Source organism: Littorina saxatilis, linkage group LG11 (assembly GCF_037325665.1).
Source record: "Littorina saxatilis isolate snail1 linkage group LG11, US_GU_Lsax_2.0, whole genome shotgun sequence".
Taxonomy (NCBI): domain Eukaryota; kingdom Metazoa; phylum Mollusca; class Gastropoda; order Littorinimorpha; family Littorinidae; genus Littorina; species Littorina saxatilis.
This window is the reverse complement of record NC_090255.1, coordinates 24,842,099-24,864,725: the sequence shown is the minus strand read 5'-3', so window position 1 is coordinate 24,864,725 and position 22,627 is coordinate 24,842,099. Positions and strand designations below refer to the sequence as shown.

The 22,627-nt window shown below is 42.2% G+C and overlaps 2 long non-coding RNA genes across 2 annotated transcripts in view; one reads left to right on the top strand and one right to left on the bottom strand.

Annotated features, from left to right (window-relative positions):
- The window catches only part of LOC138980145 (uncharacterized), a 431,218-nt gene that overhangs the window by 272,670 nt on the left and 135,921 nt on the right, over window positions 1–22,627 (bottom strand). The window lies entirely within an intron of this gene.
- On the top strand, window positions 9,656–21,561 carry LOC138980097 (uncharacterized). Its single transcript, XR_011460238.1, has 4 exons — window positions 9,656–10,231; window positions 12,509–12,645; window positions 15,014–15,124; window positions 19,105–21,561. It is a non-coding gene; the product is annotated as an uncharacterized lncRNA (long non-coding RNA).

Genomic DNA, 22,627 nt, shown 5'->3' with positions numbered 1-22,627 from the left:
GGAGAGAGAGAGAGAGAGAGACACAGAGAGAGAGAGAGAGACAGAGAGAGAGAGAGAGAGAGAGAGAGAGAGAGAGAGAAAGAGAGAGAGAGAGAGAGAGAGAGAGAGAGAGAGAGAGAGAGAGAGAGAGTGTTTTTAATCCAAACATATCATATCTATATGTTTTTGGAATCGGGAACCGACAAGGACTAAGATGAAATTGTTATTAAATCGATTTCGGAAATTTAATTCTAATCATAATTTTTATATTTTTAATTTTCAGAGCTTGTTTTTAATACGAATATAACATATTTATATGTTTTTGGAATCAGAAAATGATGCAAAATAAGATAAACGTAATTTTGGATCGTTTTATAAAAAACAAATTTAATTACAATTTTTGAATTTTTAATGACCAAAGCCAACTTTTAAGCCTCCAAGCTGAAATGCAATACCAAAGTTTGGTCTTTGTCGAAGATTGCTTGGCCAAAACTTCAATCAATTTTATTGAAAAATGAGGGTGTGACAGTGCCGCCTCAACTTTTACAAAAAGCCAGATATGACGTCATCACAGACGTTTATCCAAAAAATGACAAAAATGTCTGGGGATATCATACCCAGGAACTCTCATGTGAAATTTCATAAAGATCGGTCCAGTAGTTTACTCTGAATTGCTCTTCACACACACACGAACAGACACACACACAGACACACACACACACACACACACACACACACACACACACATACACCACGACCCTCGTCTCGATTCCCCCTCTATGTTAAAACATTTAGTCAAAACTTGACTAAATGTAAAAAGAGACTTTATAAAGTTGGGAGATTATTGACGAGCCCATTTTACAGCGAACACCCACGTGCACGACAAAGTTGCCACCCAAACGTGAGCCACCTGCAGTGTTGTATTGGTTGAACATGAGATGTGTAGTGATTTCAACGAATCAGAACCTGCGGTTTGTTCTCTCCCATTTCCCTGGCAACAACTTTCGGTTCGTGCCCTTCAGCCCTGGTGATGTGCGTCGGACCATATTTGGTAAAGAGTTATCCAGCAAATATGACGCACTCGGTACAATAATGTAATTTGAATCTGCGACCTTCGAACAAATGCGAATCGACCGTGCACCGCGTGTTTTAGACACCCCCCTGCTGTTTGCGTGAACGCTGGTCTCGATCCAAATCATAGTTGAAGTTTGAATCGAAACTGATGCTCACGGCAAGGTTATTCAGCGTATGTACAGGTATATGATCTTCTGGCGTATGTGATACGGTGGAACAAACCCGGCTTGGTATCGACACGATACCAAAAACATGGAGAGAAAAAGTGTGTGTGCGTGTGTGTGTGTGAGTGTATGTGTGTGTGTGTGTGTGTTAGCCTATGCTAGGTGTGTGTGTGTTTGTGTGTGTGTGTGTGTTTGTGTGTGTGTGAGTGTATGTGTGTGTGAGTGGGTGTGTGTATGTGTGTGCGCGTTTATGCGCGTGTGTGTGTGGATATATATGTGTGTGGTGTGTGTGTGTGTGTGTTAGTGTGTATGTGTGTGTGTGGGCTGCACTGGGTACCGACAATTTTGGAATGGAATTGTTTGAAACAAAAGGCGGGGGTAGATAAAAACAAAACAATTGTTGGACCAGCCAATAATTTGTGATTTGTATCTACAGGTAATCATTTGCGTTTATGAGAAGATTTTCTAAAGATTTAAAAGTGTGTTTTTCCCTGGGAATAGAAACCCCTTGGGGCCTTCTTCTTGAACAATTAAACATATTTATGCCAATGGGATTCAGCTGTAAAAAATACGCACATCAGTTATGATCAACCCGCAATGATGCGTGTTTGATCAGTATGTCGCCGGTTTGCATGCATCCTTGTGTGCACTTCTCTCTCTCTCTCTCTCAAATTTAAGTCAAACAGATGTCAAGCCATGTGGGATGAATTATCCCCTTGCGGGTTACGACAGTGGCACACTTAACACTTTCTACCCCACCTGTGTACAGTTGACCAAGTCTTTTTCTTTAGCTGAGACCAGCTATGCTGCAGCAGGTCACTCAGAATTGTAGTAACCGTGTAGTAACTGTGTTACAACAAACTGGAATGCAGGCGTTAGATGGACGTTACAGGGAACGACTGGAGCTAGCAGTCTGAGCGAATATCCGTGCCTGGTCAGATAGAGCCATATGAGTGGGTACGGATATATCCGTGCCTGGTCAGATAGAGCCATAATTATGAGTGGGTACGGATATATCCGTGCCTGGTCAGATAGAGCCATATGAGTGGGTACGGATATATCCGTACCTAGAAGACAATAAACACACATCTGAATTGACATTGACTTCACGCATGATCCGTTTTCTCACTTCACTTCACAGGAATTGAAACCCAAAACAAGAAATTACGCAAAGAATAAGTTTATTATTCAACACCCACACATATATTATATAGAGCTTAAACAATGACCACGAGTTGATTACTGGAAAATAAACCACGAGTGGGTATTTGCAGCCGCTTGGTAATTCACGAGTGTGCGGAGCACACGAGTGAATTACCAAGCGGCTGCAAATACCCACGAGTGGTTTATTTTCCAGTAATCAACGAGTTGTCATTGTTTAAGCTATTTATACAACGACCAACACGGGTCGAACATGCAGTCATGCAGACGACATTTTGTAGGCAATTTCATTTCAGCCTAATCACTCAGAGTGTCAAATGCGCGTCATTCAAATAGTCCCTATTCTTTTACTTTATTCTTAGTCTCCGACTCGTCGGCATTATAGTTGTCTCGTCTAAATATCGGACCCCATTGCTACGATTAAAACACAATAGCGTTTATATAGCTATTCTGACATTACATTCTGTGTTAAAATCATGTTTTTGTCAGCAGCAAGGACCAGAATGGTCCATGTCGTTGATTGCAGACGACGGTTCCCTTTCCGCATGAAGCCACGGAAATAACCGAACATTGAAAAACCCACGGACATGTATTACGGAGAAAACTCGGGATAACCGGATGTTTAGCATTACGTCAATATGCTAGGAATCCTATGACGTCATGACGTATCATACTTGCCTACGTAGATTGTATACATGTTCGAAAGTCTGACTGTTGTGAATTCGCGTGGTGAAGACTGCGGTAAATCTGTAGATAAGAGAACAAGGATTGTCTCAGAAGAAACGACTAAATGTTTCAGACCGGTAACTTCATTTCAACATTGCACTATATAATGGACGTTCTATGTGACAGGAGAGTTTGCTGATTTTGTGTTAAACATTGGAGAGATCGTCTGCTAGAATCAGAGATAGGTCGCTTCAGATTGCAGCTTCTGGAAATTTGCAAGGTTTGTTGCCTGTTAAAGAACTGGATTTTCCACGTAATGTATGTCATGTACAGAAAGCAACAACAAAAACACACACAAAGCAAATGGCATTGTCTGTCGACTAGGCATACACGTCAGCCATTGTTGTTACAGTTTTGAGTCAACGTTGTACGTATTCTTCCGCAACAGGGTCCAATCGTCTGGGTTTCAAATGTTCTAAAAATAAATTCTAGTGTTGATTATTTTTTAGCCCTCTTTATTCTTACTTCGAATAATCCACGTGTGATTTTTGGGTTTAATCAAAGTAGTTCGTTCTAATTTCTCACTTGTCTAAAAATAATCAACTAGATTTAATCCACCCCTCGGTTGCATTGCAGGAGTTGTATAAACACTTGTATAACATACACAGTCATAACATGTCGAGTTTTTCAAGAAATAAACAGTCAATAATTACAAATAACTTTACAGACGAAGATGGAAAACTCAAATTTTAAAGAGTTCCCAACCACTCAAAGGCACACTGGTGCAATTATGTAACACATGTTACGTAGCCACTGGTGAATTAACAGAGAGAAAAATAAAGAAAAACGCGGTCATACAGGTTTTCGCATCCATGGGAGGTAATCGGAACCGACCAAACAGACTTGAGCCAGCAGCGCGACATATGTGACCCTCCACCACGAAATGAGTCGCATGTCACCTCGCGCGGTTCAATCTGCGCAAGGCTTAAAGGCATATGTACGCGCTCCCGTGTTTACAAAGTGTAGTTTGCCCATAATCGATGTCAAACGCACCATTAGACCATGTAATGACGATATGTCGCCATGCGCGGACCATATACATGCATTACAGCTTGTTCTAGCCTCTGAAAAAGTGAGGATGTCAACAAAGACGCGGAGTTATTTCCCTTGCGTCAACGCTACCTCTGTTGGCAAATCTATAAATAGGACGATCTAGATCAAAATAAAAATTCAAATATCTCAACATTTAAGGGGTCCTAGACCACAATATCTTGCAGGGAACTTAATTTAGCATGTCTCCAGCTGTGGGTAAAGCAATTAGCGTGTATAGTCATCGAGTACATATGGCTTTAAATATATTAAGTCCGGGGAGTGTCTGGTAACAGTGTGAGGGTCACCTTAGTCACAGGCTTATAACTCGAACAGTTTTCGCTCTTTTCTAAAACGGTTTTCACCACTGGATAGACCATAAAACACTCTTTTGAAAAATGTAAAAATATGAAACTCATGCAAAGGTGACATGCGACTTATTCCGTGTCGTGACAACCAGCCTAAGTCTTTTTACCGACATTCAGTGCCAAAGTTTCGTGCAGCGAGCTTGGTGAAGTAGATTATTTAGTGAAAACAGGAGACGATTACGGTGAATTGAGGGTAGACGTGTTAAACAAATTGCTGCAAGAATGCAACATGAACACTGTCTACCCCACTTATGTTGACGGGCCAAGTTTTATTTAGTCGAGACCAGCTTTGCTTGCACAGCAGGTCACTCAGAATTGTAATGACTGTGTAGAAACTGTGTATCAACACGCTGGAATGCAGGCGTTAGATCCACGTTACAGGGAGCGACTGAAGCTAACAGCATGAGCTGATATATCCGTACCTGGTCAGATAGAGCCATATGTGTGGGTACGGATATATCCGTACCTAGGAGACAATGTACCTTTCGATCACAAGTCCAGTGTTCTACCACCTGAGCTACCCGAAACACCACCCCAAGATTTAATCGGGCATGGGTCTGTTGACCGTGTGCCGTTGCCACAATCAGCAGCAGAAAGAGAGCAACCTGCAACGAAGAAAGAGTGATACAAATACAATAGCGACACAAATCACCATGGTCCATGCACGGCCAACTATATCGACATTATACGGTAGTTTCATCACCACGCGCGAGACACAGACACAAAAATCAATATTCAATCGTTACTTTGAAAAAAAAAAGAAATCGCTCTCCACCTCTGTGAAGGCATAACAACAACAACAACAACAACAACAACAACAACAACAACAACAACAACAACAACCACAACCACATATGAAGAGTTGGTGAGGTAGTATGCTAGGTTGTGCAGAGTTGTGATGATTTGCGTATATATATATATATATATATGTGTTTTTGTTTTGTTTGTTTGTTTGTTTGTTTGTTTGTTTGTTTGTTTTTTTTGTTTGACAGTATTTTTAACTGACTGTATTATTATTAAGCAGACTGTAATACGTCCATAATGTCAAGTATTGTAATCTGCATGTTATGTTAAGCTCCGGCCTTACTTGTAGGCGAACGGTATGTTATATGTCCGTCTGTCTATTATGTCCTAATGTTGTATATATATTACATATATATCTAGATTACCTTGCGATACGTCCCCCACAAAGGGACTTTGCTCTGTAAATCTCGGTCCCCCTTGAGGAGGGTCTGATGCTCCCAATAGGCTGTCTGTGAAGGGATACTTACTTCTCTCTCTATCTCTGCTAAGAGATTTTAACAAATCTCGGAAGAAAGTCTCTGCTGACTTTTAATTGTTTCTTTCACAATTTCTGATGTTTTATAATGTGGTCACCGTGAAAGTTGCATCGCCTTTAAAGCGATCCAATTGAATAAAGCAGAAAACTTCTTCTTTACCAAGTCCTGTGTTGAACAGCAGTGAAAAGTTGACCGCTTTTCCTGTTTAACCTTTGCCGGATGCCGCTTTTGACTACACACTCCCGACGATGCGGGTTTGTCTGAACCCATACATTTGAAAGAGGGTTTTTACCGTTTATTCCTCTAACGACGATGCGGGTTTGTCTGAACCCATACATTTGAAAGAGGGTTTTTACCGTTTATTTCTCTAACGACGGGGTGGGTTCAGGGAAACCCACAGCGCTACTTCAGTGGTTGCATCGAGTTTCTCCCTTCACCGACCTCTTGCAGGGGAGGGAGAGGGGGAAAGAGAGAGGGAGGGAGAGACTGAGAGAGACTGAGAGACTAAGAAAGAGAGAGAGAGAGAGAGAGAGAGACTAAGAAAGAGAGAGAGAGAGACTAAGAAAGAGAGAGAGAGAGACTAAGAAAGAGAGAGAGAGACTAAGAAAGAGAGAGAGACTAAGAAAGAGAGAGAGAGAGTCTAAGAAAGAGTGAGAGACTAAGAAAAAGAGAGAGAGAGACTAAGAAAGAGAGAGAGACTAAGAAAGAGAGAGAGAGAGAGAGACTAAGAAAGAGAGAGAGACTAAGAAAGAGAGAGAGAGAGAGAGACTAAGAAAGAGAGAGAGGGAGACTAAGAAAGAGAGAGGGAGAGAGACTAAGAAAGAGAGAAAGACTAAGAAAGAGAGAGAGAGAGAGAGACTAAGAAAGAGACTAAGAAAGAGAGAGAGAGACTAAGAAAGAGAGAGAGAGACTAAGAAAGAGAGAGAGAGAGAGACTAAGAAAGAGAGAGAGAGAGATACTAAGAAAGAGAGAGAGAGAGACTAAGAAAGATAGAGAGAGAGACAAATAAAGAGAGAGAGACTAAGAAAGAGAGAGAGAGAGAGACTAAGAAAGAGACTAAGAAAGAGAGAGAGAGAGAGACTAAGAAAGAGAGAGAGAGAGACTAAGAAAGAGAGAGAGAGAGAGACTAAGAAAGAGAGAGAGGGAGACTAAGAAAGAGAGAGAGACTAAGAAAGAGAGAGAGAGAGACAAAGAAAGAGAGAGAGAGAGACTAAAAAAAAGAGAGAGGGAGACTAAGAAAGAAAGAGAGAGAGAGACTAAGAAAGAGAGAAAGACTAAGAAAGAGAGAGAGAGAGAGAGAAAGAGACTAAGAAAGAGAGAGAGAGACTAAGAAAGAGAGAGAGAGACGAAGAAAGAGAGAGAGAGAGAGACTAAGAAAGAGAGAGAGAGAGATACTAAGAAAGAGAGAGAGAGAGACTAAGAAAGATAGAGAGAGAGACAAATAAAGAGAGAGAGACTAAGAAAGAGAGAGAGAGAGAGACTAAGAAAGAGACTAAGAAAGAGAGAGAGAGAGACTAAGAAAGAGAGAGAGAGAGACTAAGAAAGAGAGAGAGACTAAGAAAGAGAGAGAGTGAGACTAAGAAAGAGAGAGAGACTAAGAAAGAGAGAGAGAGAGACAAAGAAAGAGAGAGAGAGAGACTAAGAAAGAGAGAGAGAGACTAAGAAAGAGAGAGAGAGAGACTAAGAAAGAGAGAGAGAGACTAAGAAAGAGAGAGAGAGACTAAAAAATAGAGAGAGAGACTAAGAAAGAGAGAGAGAGAGAGACTAAGAGAGAGAAAGAGAGACTAAGAAAGAGAGAGAGACTAAGAGAGAGAGAGAGAGAGAGAGAGAGACTAAGAAAGAGAGAGAGAGACTAAGAGAGAGAGAGAGAGACTAAGAAAGAGAGAGAGAGAGAGACTAAGAAAGAGAGAGAGAGACTAAAAGAGAGAGAGAGAGACTAAGAAAGAGAGAGAGAGAGACTAAGAGAGAGAAAGAGAGACTAAGAAAGAGAGAGAGACTAAGAGAGAGAGAGAGAGACTAAGAAAGAGAGAGAGAGAGACTAAGAGAGAGAGAGAGAGACTAAGAAAGAGAGAGAGACTAAGAAAGAGAGAGAGAGAGAGACTAAGAAAGAGAGAGAGAGAGAGACTAAGAAAGAGAAAGAGAGAGACTAAGAAAGAGAGAGAGAGAGACTAAGAAAGAGAGAGAGAGAGACTAAGAAAGAGAGAGAGAGAGAGACTTAGAAAGAGAGAGAGAGACTAAGAAAGAGAGAGAGAGAGACTAAGAAAGAGAGAGAGAGACTAAGAAAGAGAGAGAGAGAGAGACTAAGAAAGAGCTAGAGAGAGAGAGAGAGACTAAGAAAGAGAGAGACTAAGAAAGAGAGAGAGACTAAAAAAGAGAGAGAGAGACTAAGAAAGAGAGAGAGAGAGAGACTAAGAAAGAGAGAGAGAAAGAGAGACTAAGAAAGAGAGAGAGACTAAGAGAGAGAGAGAGAGACTAAGAAAGAGAGAGAGAGAGACTAAGAGAGCGAGAGAGACTAAGAAAGAGAGAGAGAGAGACTAAAAAAGAGAGAGAGAGACTAGAAAGAGAGAGAGAGACTAAGAAAGAGAGAGAGAGAGAGACTAAGAAAGAGAGAGAGAGAGACTAAGAGAGAGAGAGAGACTAAGAAAGAGAGAGAGAGACTAAGAAAGAGAGAGAGAGGGAGACTAAGAAAGAGAGACAGAGAGAGAGACTAAGAGAGAGAGACAGAGAGAGACTAAGAGAGACAGACAGACAGAGACAGACAGAGAGAGAGACAGACAGAGAGAGAGACAGAGACAGACAGTCAGATAGACAGACAGTCAGATAGACGGATAGACGGATAGACAGACAGACAGACAGAGCAACTGACAACAGACATACAGACAGAGAGATACGGACAGACAAACAGAGAGACAGACAGTCTCTTGGAGACAAACAGGCAGACAGACACTGTTCCGCCGCTTTGGTAATTATGGGTGTAGCAGAACCCGCGCCGTCGGCAGAGGGATAGTTACAATCACTACTACTCTTTAAAAGTATGGGTATGTGTGAACCCGCGCCATCGGTAGTGTTTATGTAAATTATCATAATCAATTAATTCTGATGTTTTGTCATGTACACACTAAAAATTTGCAGACAGAGAGCAAATTAGGTGTGTGAGAGATACTTAAAATTTCAAAACGATACCTTTAATGGTTCCAGAGTTACAATGATTTTAGTGTGTCTCTGGGTACAGGTGAACCCAGGAAGCACGGCAAAGGTTAACCTTTTCAAAATTAGATCTAACTTGTTCGCGTATCCATTTCTGGATCTGCAGGCTGGTACAGAGTTACCTCCCTTTCGGCTTTTTCAAATTTCCCTTGTTTTAACCTAATTTCTTGGTTAAAACTTGTCTAAATTTCTAAATTCTTTCTTAATAAATATTAATTTTACACTTTGGCCTTAAATCAAAGTGTTTCCCTTCACAGATATCCTCTTGGGGTTGTCAGATGAGGGTAGTCTCCCATGCCAACAGAAGCTACCATTCAGAGAATGGTTTGCTTCTTAGTTGGATACCATGGGTTGACAACTCTCGCCATCAGTACCACCTGACCACTGATGAGACACAATAGTGTCGAAACACGTGTCTGGTCTAGGTACAAATACAATGGTCCTCCTCAGGACTAGATTACCTTGCGATACGTCCCCCACAAAGGGACTTTGCTCTGTAAATCTCGGTCCCCCTTGAGGAGGGTCTGATGCTCCCAATAGGCTGTCTGTGAAGGGATACTTACTTCTCTCTCTATCTCTGCTAAGAGATTTTAACAAATCTCGGAAGAAAGTCTCTGCTGACTTTTAATTGTTTCTTTCACAATTTCTGATGTTTTATATATATATATATATATATATATATATATATATATATACTTTTAAAATGTCTTGGATCTGGGGACATCTGTAAGTGTGAGAGCGTGGATCTGGGAACATTCTGTGGTTATGGGAACATTAGCATGTTCTCATATCCAAGGTAACCTCAAAATGTAATTTTCGTGTTCAGCTTGACCATTGAGGGGTTTTAACTCGTGTTCCCAAAAGCATTTGAGTTCTGACTTGGTTGTCCCCCTTCCCTTGCTACAGATCTCTGCATCGTCAAACAATCTCTTCTGAGCTTTTAGCATTCTTGTGCTTACGACACTAAAAAAAAAAAAAAATTATCTCTCTCTCTCTTTTTTTTTTTTAACATTGCTGTGTAAAATAAAACTGTAAAATAACTATTTTACAGGTTTATTTCACAAGTTTATCTTATATTTTCTGAACATTTGGAAATAATTGCTTTACCTCAGTGAAATATTTATTATTGTTTAGAGCGTAAGCGATAAGCGATCCGGGCCTTTTCAAGAAATCTGAACAATGAACATGGTCGCTGCATGGGATTTTTTTCCCTTTCGTACAATCAGGCACACCACTCGTACAGGTAAGCCTTAGATTTTATGTAGCGCACTTTATAAGAACAGTGTTATATCTATTTATTTGAGTTAGGCATTGAAGATTTGAGAGGGCTTCTTCGCATCGAAGGAGTCTCTTCTGAGTGGGAATTCCGCTGTGAATTGATAGTTCTGGTCAATGGCTGTCTAAGACTAATCGGCCCTCGAAGGCAATCACTGACGTGAAGTGCACCGGGAGTGACTATTGCAACGACTGTCGTGTCCAGCGTTGTGTTTGTCAATGAGGTTCTTGAAAGCATTTGTACTGGGAGCCCGTTTAATGTTAGTTGTTAGTTTGTTCCAGTCATTTGTAACTCTATAGCTGAAAGCAAATTTTCTTGTATTGTTATTAACTTATTATCATGTCTTTCTTTTTGTATTTTGTCAGTACTGTTACGTGTTACAACAATGTTAGTCTGCGGTGATTTAAAAAAGAAATCTTTGTTAGTGTCATCAATGTCGTTAAATATTATATACGCTTGTATTAGGTCCCCTCTCTTTCTTCTTGCCTTTAGTGTAGGCAAAGTCAAGTATCTTAGTCTCTCTTCATATGTGTAGTCTTTTATTTCGTAAATCAGTTTAGTAGCTCTTCTTTGGACTCTTGCGATTGATGTTGATTGGCGTACTAGTCTCGGAAACCAGGCAGGATTGCCGTATTCTAGATGAGGTCGTACTAGTGTACACTCCACTCTCTGTTCCAGGAGGCTGTTCTCTGAAAATCCACCAGTACCTAGGAATGGCAGTGACACTGTACTCTAGGACCAACACAGCTAGTGTTTCAAATGTTACCTTTTTGTTTCAGGAGTCCTTGAATATATTCTAGTCATTTTTGGCTCACGTAAGTGTAGCCTATGCGATCGTAACTTTGTCTGTCTGTGCGTGCGTGCGTGCGTGCGTGCGTGCGTCTGTGCGTGTGTATGTCTGTGGTAGAAACTCTAACATTTGAAGACGTCACATTACATTGACGTCACATTATGACGTAAGAGGGTTAGACGTCACGCGAAGGAAGTACTGAAAGTCTCGGTCATTATTATTTTGAGCGCGCCGAGACTAGTTGGCAGTCGTGTCCTTGTAAGTAGGCTACATGCAGACAGACAGATCTAGATCTAGTGTCTCGCTTTCTTGCACAGTTTCACCTATGCTCTTTCTGTGTGTGTGTGTGTGTGTGTGTGTGTGTGTGTGTGTGTGTGTGTGTGTGTGTGTGTGTGTATGTGTGTGTGTGTGTGTGTGTGTGTGTGTGTGTGTGTGTGTGTGTGTGTGTGTGACGGAGTGATTGAGTTTGTGTTACTGTTTGTCGATTTCTTACGTGAGCCTTGATGGCTTCGCCTCTTGTTTCCCATTTATTTTAAGTTCATATCATATTTGACAAATAGGTGGCGTGATCTAACCATGTTTACCTGGTTGATTCTGACGGTTGGCAGTTTAAGTTTCTGGCAATTGCCAAAGTTGAACGTTTATTGTCATTAAATGGCAAAATTAATTTGAAGTCACGTTATAACTTATTGTGGAAAATCAGCTCCCTCTCTCTCTCTTTCCCCTCCCACACTCACACACAAACACACACACATGCGTGTGTGCTGACACAAATTTGTGATTTACTTTAAAATTAACAAGGGTGCCGCGGTCAATTGTAGACGGTAAGACCTATTACTTTTTTAAAGCCAGGACATTTGGACCTATTGATTTCTTACGGTCAGGTCCAAATGACCTATTGTCCTCTAACGCTGGCAGCAACACTGATGTAGATGAAATATTCATGAGGACGTCCCTCTGCAATATTATCCCAGCTATCTAAATAGACTGGAAGAACAAAAAGTGATTGCATGGAGACCTGATCAGAAATAGAGGGTTATAACTGACATTTATCTGCAATTAAATTGCTTTAAACTGACGGTTGCCAAATTGGGTTGTGAGTGAAGCGTAGCTCTGGCTTGTCACTCACTTCCACTACACATAAATGCGCGCAAGGATTTAGTTCTTCAAACATTTCTGCTTTCTGTAGCTATGCAGGGTTTGTGGATGTGGAACGTGGGAATATTACAGTTTGGAAGGTGAGGATTCTGATAGACTCGATGCAAATTGTCCGAACTATAGCTATGGCGTGCCCCTTTAATAGCTCATAATGATTAGCCAAATATGGAAAGGCAAAACTAGATTCAAGTAGCTGAAAATTGAAACACGAATGGCGGCTTGATTGAAACTTTACGAAATGGAAATCCTGTGTTTTCCAACACATGAATGTACAAATCAGTGTTTTGGGTCTACAGAACACGACAAATCCCGTCCAAGTCCACTTCAACACAACTTCACAAGCCCATGTCTTCAGAACTTCGCAATTCCATGTGTATACGAGACCACGAAAGTCACACATTGGCTGGATTCATGTCCTGACGACATATCTGTGGTAAGTTTAAAGGCTGTCTCCATGGTAAAAAAAAATACTGAAATAACCATTTGTTTCTCTTTCTTCTTTCAATTTAATGACTTATGCGCTAGACTTACTTACTTACTTACTGCCTTTCACGCCTGTTGGCGTGTAGGGCAGCGACAAAGGACCTCCACTTTTGTCTGTCTCTTGCAAGCCTTTCCAGGGTCGCCCAGGAGTGGTTGAGGTCCTTTGATTCCCCCTCCACTGTACGTCTCCAAGTCTGCTTGGGTCTTCCCCGCTTCCTCTTTCCTTCTGGGGTCCATCGAAGTGCCACCTTGGGAATGGAGTCGTTTTCCATTCGTAGTACATGGCCAATCCATCTCCATCTTCTCTGGGTTATGAGTGTCTCCATTTCTTCCATGTTGCATCGTTGGAGAAGGTCGTTGTTAGAGATCTTTCTGGGCCAGAATATTCTCTATGCGCTAGAGTTCGTATTCAATATGTTCCAGTGAAGATAATGACTCACTTTTCTAACCCGTATTCTCAAAAGCTCGGGAGAAAACGAAAGAAAATAATGTCCCTCTCTGGAAGTGACGTGTGGCTGGTGGCTTGATTCGGCCTTCCGCCATTTTGACAGAGATGGGAGAGTGAACCACAGCTTCGCGTAACAATCTGAACACGCATGCCGCATCAAGTTGTCAATAGACAACCACTGATGTTGATAAAGTAAGAGATCTGTCTTACATAATTGAGTTTCGGCGCTGTTTGGTTGCAAAGAAATGTGCGCAGTCTATATCACAAGTAGGTTTGGAAAGTGCATTTTCCGATGATATCGACGCAGCTAAGTATCAGGATCAGGAATATTGCGTCGCGGAACCTTTCAGATTATGACGCAATGTTGGCAAGAGAGCGCCTCGCCTAGCCCTACTTAAAACGATTTAAAACCTATCATTTTGGAATTTGTTCTCTTCCATAAAAAGTCTGAAGTCCATTGCTACTAAATTAAATAGCCTCTGGACTTATTTGAAAAATACACCCTTTCCTAATAGTTTTCTTAGTGCTGGCAATCAATAGTACTAGTAATGAGAGGGATGCACGACTCGTACCCTTTGATGACAGTGAGGGGCGACATTTGTATTGTTGTAGGCTATAATACAAATGTCGCCCCTCACTGTCATTAGGGCTAAATGTCACTTTTGTTAACTCCTTCATGATACGAACCCACCTTACTGTCACGGGACGCAGGGGTGGCCACATTTTTGTCAATTCAGCTTTCCCCGGGTATGTAACATGTCATTTTTAACTTACCCGCACAAAAATCAGGTTACCCACAATCTGAATGCAAAAACTCGTCCCCACCCCTACACACAGTCATGGAGTTGCGCTCACGCACACTCCACTGTCGAAATCTAACCAAGGAAATTCGTCCTTCCATTCTGGCAAAAACCTTCTGACACGTTTTGATCTGTCGCAGTGTCGATTCTAGACCGCGCATTCCCGCAAATATGAAAGAAATCCCGCAAAAATAAAATTTGGATGCGCGCCTTTTCACGCAAAGAAATACCAATTCCCGCATTTTCAAACATCTTGTGCATGCGCGATATAATAAATATAATTTCGTCAAACAGCCTAGCGTTGCAGAGCGTAAGCGCTTGCAATCTTTTTGAGACAAGTGAGGCCCTGACAAGGATGTTTACATTTACCTATGTTTTCAAAAGTTACATTTTCCCTAAACATCCTTATCAGGGCCTCACTTGTCTCAAAAAGATTCACTTTTTCTCCCACAAGTCTTTGCTTCCCTTTGTGGTCACTTCCTGTTTTACATTCAAAATGGCCACCACGATAAGTGAAAGCGTGGATTTTTTCAAGAATGGAGACCCATGTGCAAATCAGCTTGACGACAAGTTGCCAAGTGAGGCAAAACATCCAAATAAATGGTCTTGGAAGTGGATGAAGGAGTTAGATTCTCAAAAAAGATAATGGAGTTTATGATTAAGAAGTTTCTGTTGTGCATGCAACGATGAAATTACATACACCTGACTTCACTCTTCAGGCAAGAAAGCCATCAGGAACCATACGTTGGTTCTCTCTCTCTCTCTCTCTCTCTCTCTCTCTCTCTCTCTCTCTCTCTCTCTCTCTCTCTCTCTTTGAAGTCTCTCTCTCTCTCTCTTTGAAGTCTCTCTCTCTCTCTTTGAAGTCTCTCTCTCTCTCTCTCTCTCTCTCTCTCTCTCTCTCTCTCTCTCTCTCTCTTTGAAGTCGTGGGGGCAATGACGGCCTCCGGGATGCCACAGATTCCATCCTCCCCCAGCCTAGAGACTGGGACTTTTTGTTCTTATTTACGATAGAGTGACATAAATCAATAATTAGCAAAGATTCTATAATTTTAAACTAATCTTTGTTTCAGTTGGTCATGGTGATTTGGGCAATGACAACACCGGCATCGTGGGTGATTTGGGCAGCGATGACCCCTCCGTCAAGGATTGCGACGTGACGAGCACACATGCAGAACCGCTTGGTATGTTTATACCGCCACCATCATAAGTGACGGTTTCTGAGACTTCCACTACTCGTGCAGAACTTCTGATTGGAGAAACTCGAGGTCAAAGCTTGTTCCCAAATGTTCTTATTATTATTTCACATTGCTCAACATCCAGTTAGCAACACAGGCTAGATGTTAAGCAACGTGAAATAATAATAACACATTTTGGGACAAACTTTGACCTGTAGTTTCTCCAATCAGAAGCTTCTGCACGAGTAATGGAAGTCGCAGAAACCGCCACAATATTATTTAAATTTTATTTATATATAGATGCTACATGTCGGGTTCATCTACGGGGCTAGTGACAGACCGCCAATGATGTTTTTTGTTGTTTTTTAGTTGGCAGCATGGGGATATCTTGAGAAGGCTCTCCGTAGTCGGCTAGACGTTAAGCAATGCTAATAATAATAATAATAGCACTTGAGCAAAGAGCTAAAACATTTCGAGGTACGGTAGAGTGTTTGACATAAATAATAATAATAATACGAATATTTATAACGCGCACATATCTCCCCAACAGGCGACTCAAGGCGCACATACACTCATTCACACACACGGAGACTTAAAGTCACCAACACACACACACACCAGCAACCATTAAAATATGTACAGTTATTCAAGGTGGGATGGACAATGATAATGGACAACAGGAGGGGGGGAACATGTACACAGGGAGATAGTGATCAAGGGGGAGGTCGAAGAGAAGGTAGAGCAGTATAGGTATTTGGGGGTGATTATAGACAATAAGTTGACATGGAAACCAAACTCTGATGCCCTTGTGAAGAAACTCCACTCTCGCCTGTACTTTTTGAGAAAACTCAGGTCTTTTAACATCTGCAGACAAGAAATCCTTCAGATGTTTTACACTTCAACGTGCAATAGTGTGTTGTACTTTGGCTCCGTGTGTTGGGGTGGCAACATCAACAAGCAAGACAGGGATAGATTAGATAAATTCATCAGGAAAGCAAGTGGGGTGGTTGGGAGGAAGCAGGACAATTTCACATCAACACATGAACGACGACTGACTGACAAGGTACAGAAGATTTTGGCTGACGACTCGCACCCACTCAGACCGGAATTTGACAGTAGACGGACAGACAGGAGCAACAAATTCAGACAACCAACCGCAAGATCCACACGCTACAGAAATTCGTTCATTCCATCTGCAATTCACATCTTCAATTCTCAGGTGGGGCGGTAGATGCTGGTGTTGTCGCTCTGATGCACGGGGTCAGTGTTCTGTATTGTTTCAGTATTGTTGATTTTGTTTTGCATGATTATATACTCTTATTCTACTCTCTTAGACAATATGTGATAACCGGCAAGGTGCTGACTTTCTTTTGTGCATTGTTGATGGTGAATGCATGTTAATTTATTTTTAATATACTTTCTTATGTGATAACCAATGTGCTATATTTTCTCAGGACAATGAACAAATGTTTATTTTGAATGTTTTATGTATGTTATTATTACGGACACAAACGCTCAGCAATGTAATTTCTCTTTTAGAGATTAATAAAGTTATTGTATTGTATTGTATTGTATTGGGGTGGGCAGTGTAGAATGCATGGATTATGTGGAAAAAAGGAATGTCTTGAGTGCAGATTTGAATGATTCGAGGGACTGTTGTTGACGGAGGGGGAGAGGTAGTGTGTTCCATTGGCTAGGTGCTTGGAAAGAAAATGAGCGTTGACCTGCTGTTTTGAGTTTGGTGTGGGGGATGTTGAGCTTGAGGGAGCCGGCAGATGATCTGAGTGCTCGTGAAGGGACATAGAGAGAGAGAGAGTCGGAGAGATAGGCAGGGGCGAGACCATGGAGGCTTTTGTATGTGATACGAGCAGGAACGGGCAACCAGTGGAGCTGATTTAGGAGGGGGGTGATATGATCTCCCTTTTTCTTTCGTAAGGCAAGACGGGCAGAGCTATTTTGAATGCGTTGGAGACGAGAGATAGAAGAAGAGGGAAGACCCGCCAAGAGAGAGTTACAATAGTCAAGACGTGAGAGAATGGTGGACGTGACCAGTTTGGCGGTAGCATCTGTGGTGAGGTACTTGCGGATAGTGGCGATGCGGCGGAGTTGGAAGTAGCAGGTGCGAGAGACAGAAGAGATGTGTTGTTTCATGGAAAGGGTGTTGTCTAGAGTGACTCCGAGGTTTTTGACAGCAGAAGACAGAGGGACAGAAGAGTCAGAGAGTTGATGAGAGTCGGAAGTGGCTTTGGAGAGTTTGGATGTAGTGCCTATTAGGATAGCTTCAGTTTTGTTGCTATTGAGCTGAAGTTTGATTTCTGTCATCCAATTCTGCACGTCAGTGATAGTGTCAGAGATAGAGGAAAGAAGAGATTCAGACTGGTCAGGGGAAGAGCTGTTGTGAAGTTGAGAGTCGTCGGCAAAAGAGTGGTGGAGAACGTTGTGTCGGTCAAGGATGTGGTCAAGAGGTTGAGTGTAGAGAGTAATTAGTACAGGCCCAAGGACTGAGCCCTGAGGGACTCCGCACTCAAGCCTGATGGGGTCAGAGTTCAGTTTGTCAATCGAAACAGTCTGGTAGCGGTCGGTGAAATAAGAAGAGAACCAAGAAAGAGCTGTGCTATGGATACCAAAGGTGTGCTGAAGGCGTTGAAGGAGGATGTTGTGGTCGACTGTGTCAAAGGCCGCTGATAGATCAAGTAGAGCGACGGCAGAGATTTCAGCTTGGTCAGTGGCAAGGAGGAGATCAGTAGTGATTTTGAGAAGGGCAGTTTCGGTGGAGTGGTGAGGACGATAGGCAGATTGAAGCGGAGAGAGAAGATTGTTGCAAAGAAGGTGAGAGTTGAGTTGTTTTAGGACGACTCTTTCAAGGAGTTTGGAGATGAAGGAAAGGTTTGAGACAGGGCGGTAGTTGCTGAGAGTGTTTGGGTCGAGCGATGGTTTCTTCAGTAGATGTTTGACAATAGCAGTCTTAAAGGAGTTGGGGACAGTGCCTGTTTGCAGAGAAGTGTTGATGATTTTGAGAATAGAAGGGAGGAGTTCAGGAAGACAGTCAGAGTAGAGTTGTGTGGGAAGAGGGTCAAGGTCACAGGTTTTCAAGGTCATTTCTTTGAGGACTTTCTCCAGGTCAGTGAGAGTGAGAGGCTGAAAGTGTGTGAAGGGAGTGCCTGTAAATGCAGGAGGAGTTTCAGAGTTTTGGTGTGGGATTTTGTCTAGTTTGTCACGGATGGTTTGGATCTTGTTATGGAAGTAATCAGAGAAAGCTTGCGACAGTTTGGAGGGGTCGATGTTGTTGGGCAAGGGAGAAGCAGAAGAGCAGCCAAGAAGGTCATTCACTGTGGAGAAGAGTGTTTTGGCAGAGGTTGTTTCACAGATTTTGGTGCTGTAGTGCGATTGTTTGGCGTCTGCGATGAGTGTCTGAGCATGTTCCATTTGCTTGTTGTAAATCTGTCTGTCAACTACCAGCTTTGAGGTTCGCAACTTCCTCTCTGCTCGGCGACGCAACTGTTTTGTATACTTAACTTCAGCTGTGATCGAGGGTGCAGAAGGCCAATCTACGATGAGTTTGGTTTTTGCGGGTGCATGTTCGTCAAGAAGTGTGCTGAGAGTGGAGTCGTAATGACGTACAGGGTCTGAGGATACCGGAGGATCAAGCAGTCGGCGGGCTGCTTCTGCGCGAAATGTGTCAGTGTTAACTTCTTTGAGGTTACGGCGGACTACGCGCTTTTTCTGTTTGGATGGTTTGGCCATCTTAAGAGAGAACAAAACTGCAGAATGATCGGATCTGAGGTAGTCATTCAGCAGGATGTCGTACACCAGGTCAGTGGACTCGTGGGTGACAATCCAGTCAATGATGTGTGTTTTGCGTGTGGGAGCGTCTACATGCTGTTTGAGGTCGTGACAGTCAAGAAGGTCCATCGTCTGTCTTGTGTCGGTGTTATAAATCAACAATAAGCAAAGATTCTATAATTTTAAACTAATCTTTGTTTCAGTGGGTCATGGTGATTTGGGCAATGACAACACCGGCATCGTGGGTGATTTGGGCAATGACGACACTGGCATCGTGGGTGATTTGGGCAATGAAGACACTGGCATCGTGGGTGATTTGGGCAATGACGACACTGGCATCGTGGGTGATTTGGGCAATGACGACACCGGCATCGTGGGTGATTTGGGCAATTCGTAGCTGATTTGGGCAATGACGACACCGGCATCGTGGCTGATTTGGGCAATGACGACACCGGCATCGTGGGTGATTTGGGCAATGACAACACCGGCATCGTGGGTGATTTGGGGAGCGATGACTCCTCCGTCAAGGATTGCGACTACACATGTCGCACACATGCAGAACCGCTTGGTATGTTTATACCGCCACCATCATATGTGACGGTTTCTGCGACTTCCATTACTCGTGCAGAATCTTCTGATTGGAGAAATTCGAGTTCAAAGTTTGTTTAAAAAAAATGTTATTTTACATTGCTCAACGTCAAGTTAGCAACATTTTGGTACATACTTTGACCTCTAGTTTCTCCAATCAGACGCTTCTGCGCGAGTAATGGAAGTCGCAGAAACCGCCACAATATTATTTCAATTTTATTTATATATAGATGCTACATGTCGGGTTCTAGTGGACATACTCTTATAATATCTAAATACTTTTGCTACTACTAATAACATGCATTGTTTATTACCTAATTAAAGGCTCCCGCAGTGGGGCACTGCGGTTAAGAAATTAAAGGCCCCTCCTGTTTTTGGAACCGCAGGAGCTTTCTAGTTTGCTGTTAGGTAGATTTGTGGTTCCTCTTTCCTGTCATGCTCTCTTTTTCTTCATGAATTCTTTTCTTTTTTTCTGCCTTCTTGCTCATTCACCTGTATTTTTTCCAAAAATCTCTTCTCTTGCCGCTTGTCTCGCGATTCATGTATAGTTTAATCTGTTAGTGTTCTGATGTAAGTCCAGCAGTAGATAGGTTAAGCCTATTTTAACATACTGGAAACTGGTAATCTTCCAGTAGGTATTAATTTAGTTTTACTAAAGCCTGCTGGGACACAAGTAATAGGTTAGTGCATTTGTAAACAGGAATCGCTTGACAAGTGGCCCCCTTCATCCCCCCCTTCCTCGTCCTGATATGGCTCTGCGTAGTCGGCTGGACGTTAAGCAAAAAATAAACAAACAAAAAAAAATAATTAAAGGCAGAGGTCGACAAAGCTCATGAAGACAAGCGTAAATTCAAGCTGGTCTCATGCTGAAATACAAACTTTAATAAATGGTTTTGGGCATCTCCTTCAAAAAGGCATGTATCCGTCAGGGAAGATAATTCAAGCCGCAATTAACCAAAATACTTGTCTCAACAATAGAACATGTATGAATGTGCGAGCAAAGCTTCAGCACTAAATGAAGACACGGTTTTAAGATGGACTAGCTGAAGTTGTGGGCAAAGACAGCATGTTGTTGCTTTTTGGCGAAAGCTTACTGAAGAAATATGGACCAGCTAGAAAAAATGACATAGCACAGAGATTGAGACAACTTGCTGGTCTGTTGGTGCAATATGTAGAGCAAACCTATTCATTACATCTTACCATATAACAGTGGCACAGGCACGGTTGGCCTAGTGGTAAGGCGTCCGCCCCGTGATCGGGAGGTCGTGGGTTCGAACCCCGGCCAGGTCATACCTAAGACTTTAAAATTGGCAATCTAGTGGCTGCTCCGCCTGGCGTCAGGCATTATGGGGTTAGTGCTAGGACTGGTTGGTCCGGTGTCAGAAGAATGTGACTGGGTGAGACATGAAGCCTGTGCTGCGACTTCTGTCTTGTGTGCTGCGACTTCTGTCTTGTGTGTGGCGCACGTTATATGTCAAACCAGCACCGCCCTGATATGGCCCTTCGTGGTCGGCTGGGTGTTAAGCAAAAAAAAACCACAATATAACAGGGGCTCATTTTGAAATTGAGGTTGTCAAGAGGAATGTAATCGGACATTTTTCAAACTAATCGCACCATCGATGCAAACTGCATGCACTCGCACAAATAAATGAAATCTACACACAGCAACACCGACAGCTTTAAATGATTTTAATGTCATTAAAACGGTTTAAACCCAAATAAAATTGAATGAAATCTCACAGATAAATTTACAATGACTATCTGTCTTGCTTGAAGAAAAGAAAAAAACGAAAAGGGAGTGGAACACGGCAACACACATTCTGAGTCACTCCAGGAGCTTCAACAGAAACACAGGTGACGATCGCGGAATGTTGATGTTGAGAACGTCTGACGCATGCAGTATGCGTGCGGTAGCTATTTTCCGCGAAACCCTGCGGAACCCCGGGGGTACCCCGCGAAACCCCGCTTCGGCTTCCGTAATAAGAAAACATTTTGTACCGGTGTCTTAGAGTTTAATAGCTGACAAGGAAATTGAGTAACAAAATAGCGATAAGTCCGACCCCGAAATGAGACCCCGAAATGAGACCCTGATGTAATACTATTATTTGCTGGGCTATACAAGTTATGTAGGTATGCATGCATGACCCTGGGTCTTGCTGTATGACTGGGAATTGCAGATATGTTCTTCAAAAGATTATGCCGTGTCTGAAGCATCAATATAAACGCTTATAGCTCACAGCTGAAAAGAACACTTCCTTACTAGTGTGAGGGAATAGCCTTGCAGCCCACGTAATAATATTCAGTGTGCGTGCGCGTGTTTGAGTGACTTCATTGGTACGCATGCACTTGACGCCATCTTTTATGTGACGTAATTTACGACGCACGATGCTAGCTTTTGGAACGTCTTAGCACTGACGCTTCCAGCAGACGTGACTTTGTAGCAGACGACCAGCTGCTAATCTGTTAGTATCGATGTGCGGGAGTTGTTTGATAAAATGATAAGTTTCTTTAGGATAATAGTCGCTTACGGACATGCTTGTTTAACGACGGTTAGCGGAAAATAGAGTAGTATAAATTGAAGAAGAACCGGATTATTTGCCGGAAGTAAGTGATTCAGGGTCAGAGTTCACTGTAGCGCATGATTATGCGAAATAGTCCAAAGATTTGAGGTCTATATAATGTTTTGGATTTCAAGTGCGCGGCACTCTTTGTTAATCGGGAGTCAGTAATTGTAACCAGACTTTTTGTTAATCGGGAGTCATTTAACTTTAACTAAATTCCTTGTTAACCGGGAAAAGTAAACCTTAGCCGACTTCTTTGTTAAACGGAAGCCGGCCTTCATTACTAACCGTAAGGATTTAATTGTTTAGATCTGTTGTTTAATCATTCTTTGTGAACTAGGAACCTTGCAGTCTACACTAAATAGCTCCTTGTCAATCGGGAGTTCTGTTATAACGCTTGTATAAATTCCTTGCCAATCGGGAATCTGATAGTATCTCATGCACTAAATAGCTCCTTGTCAATCGGGAGTTTTGTTATAACGTTTGTATAAATTCCTTGTCAATCGGGAATCTGATAGCGATAGCATCTCATGCACTAAATAGCTCCTTGTTAATCGGGAGTTCTGTTATAAAGACT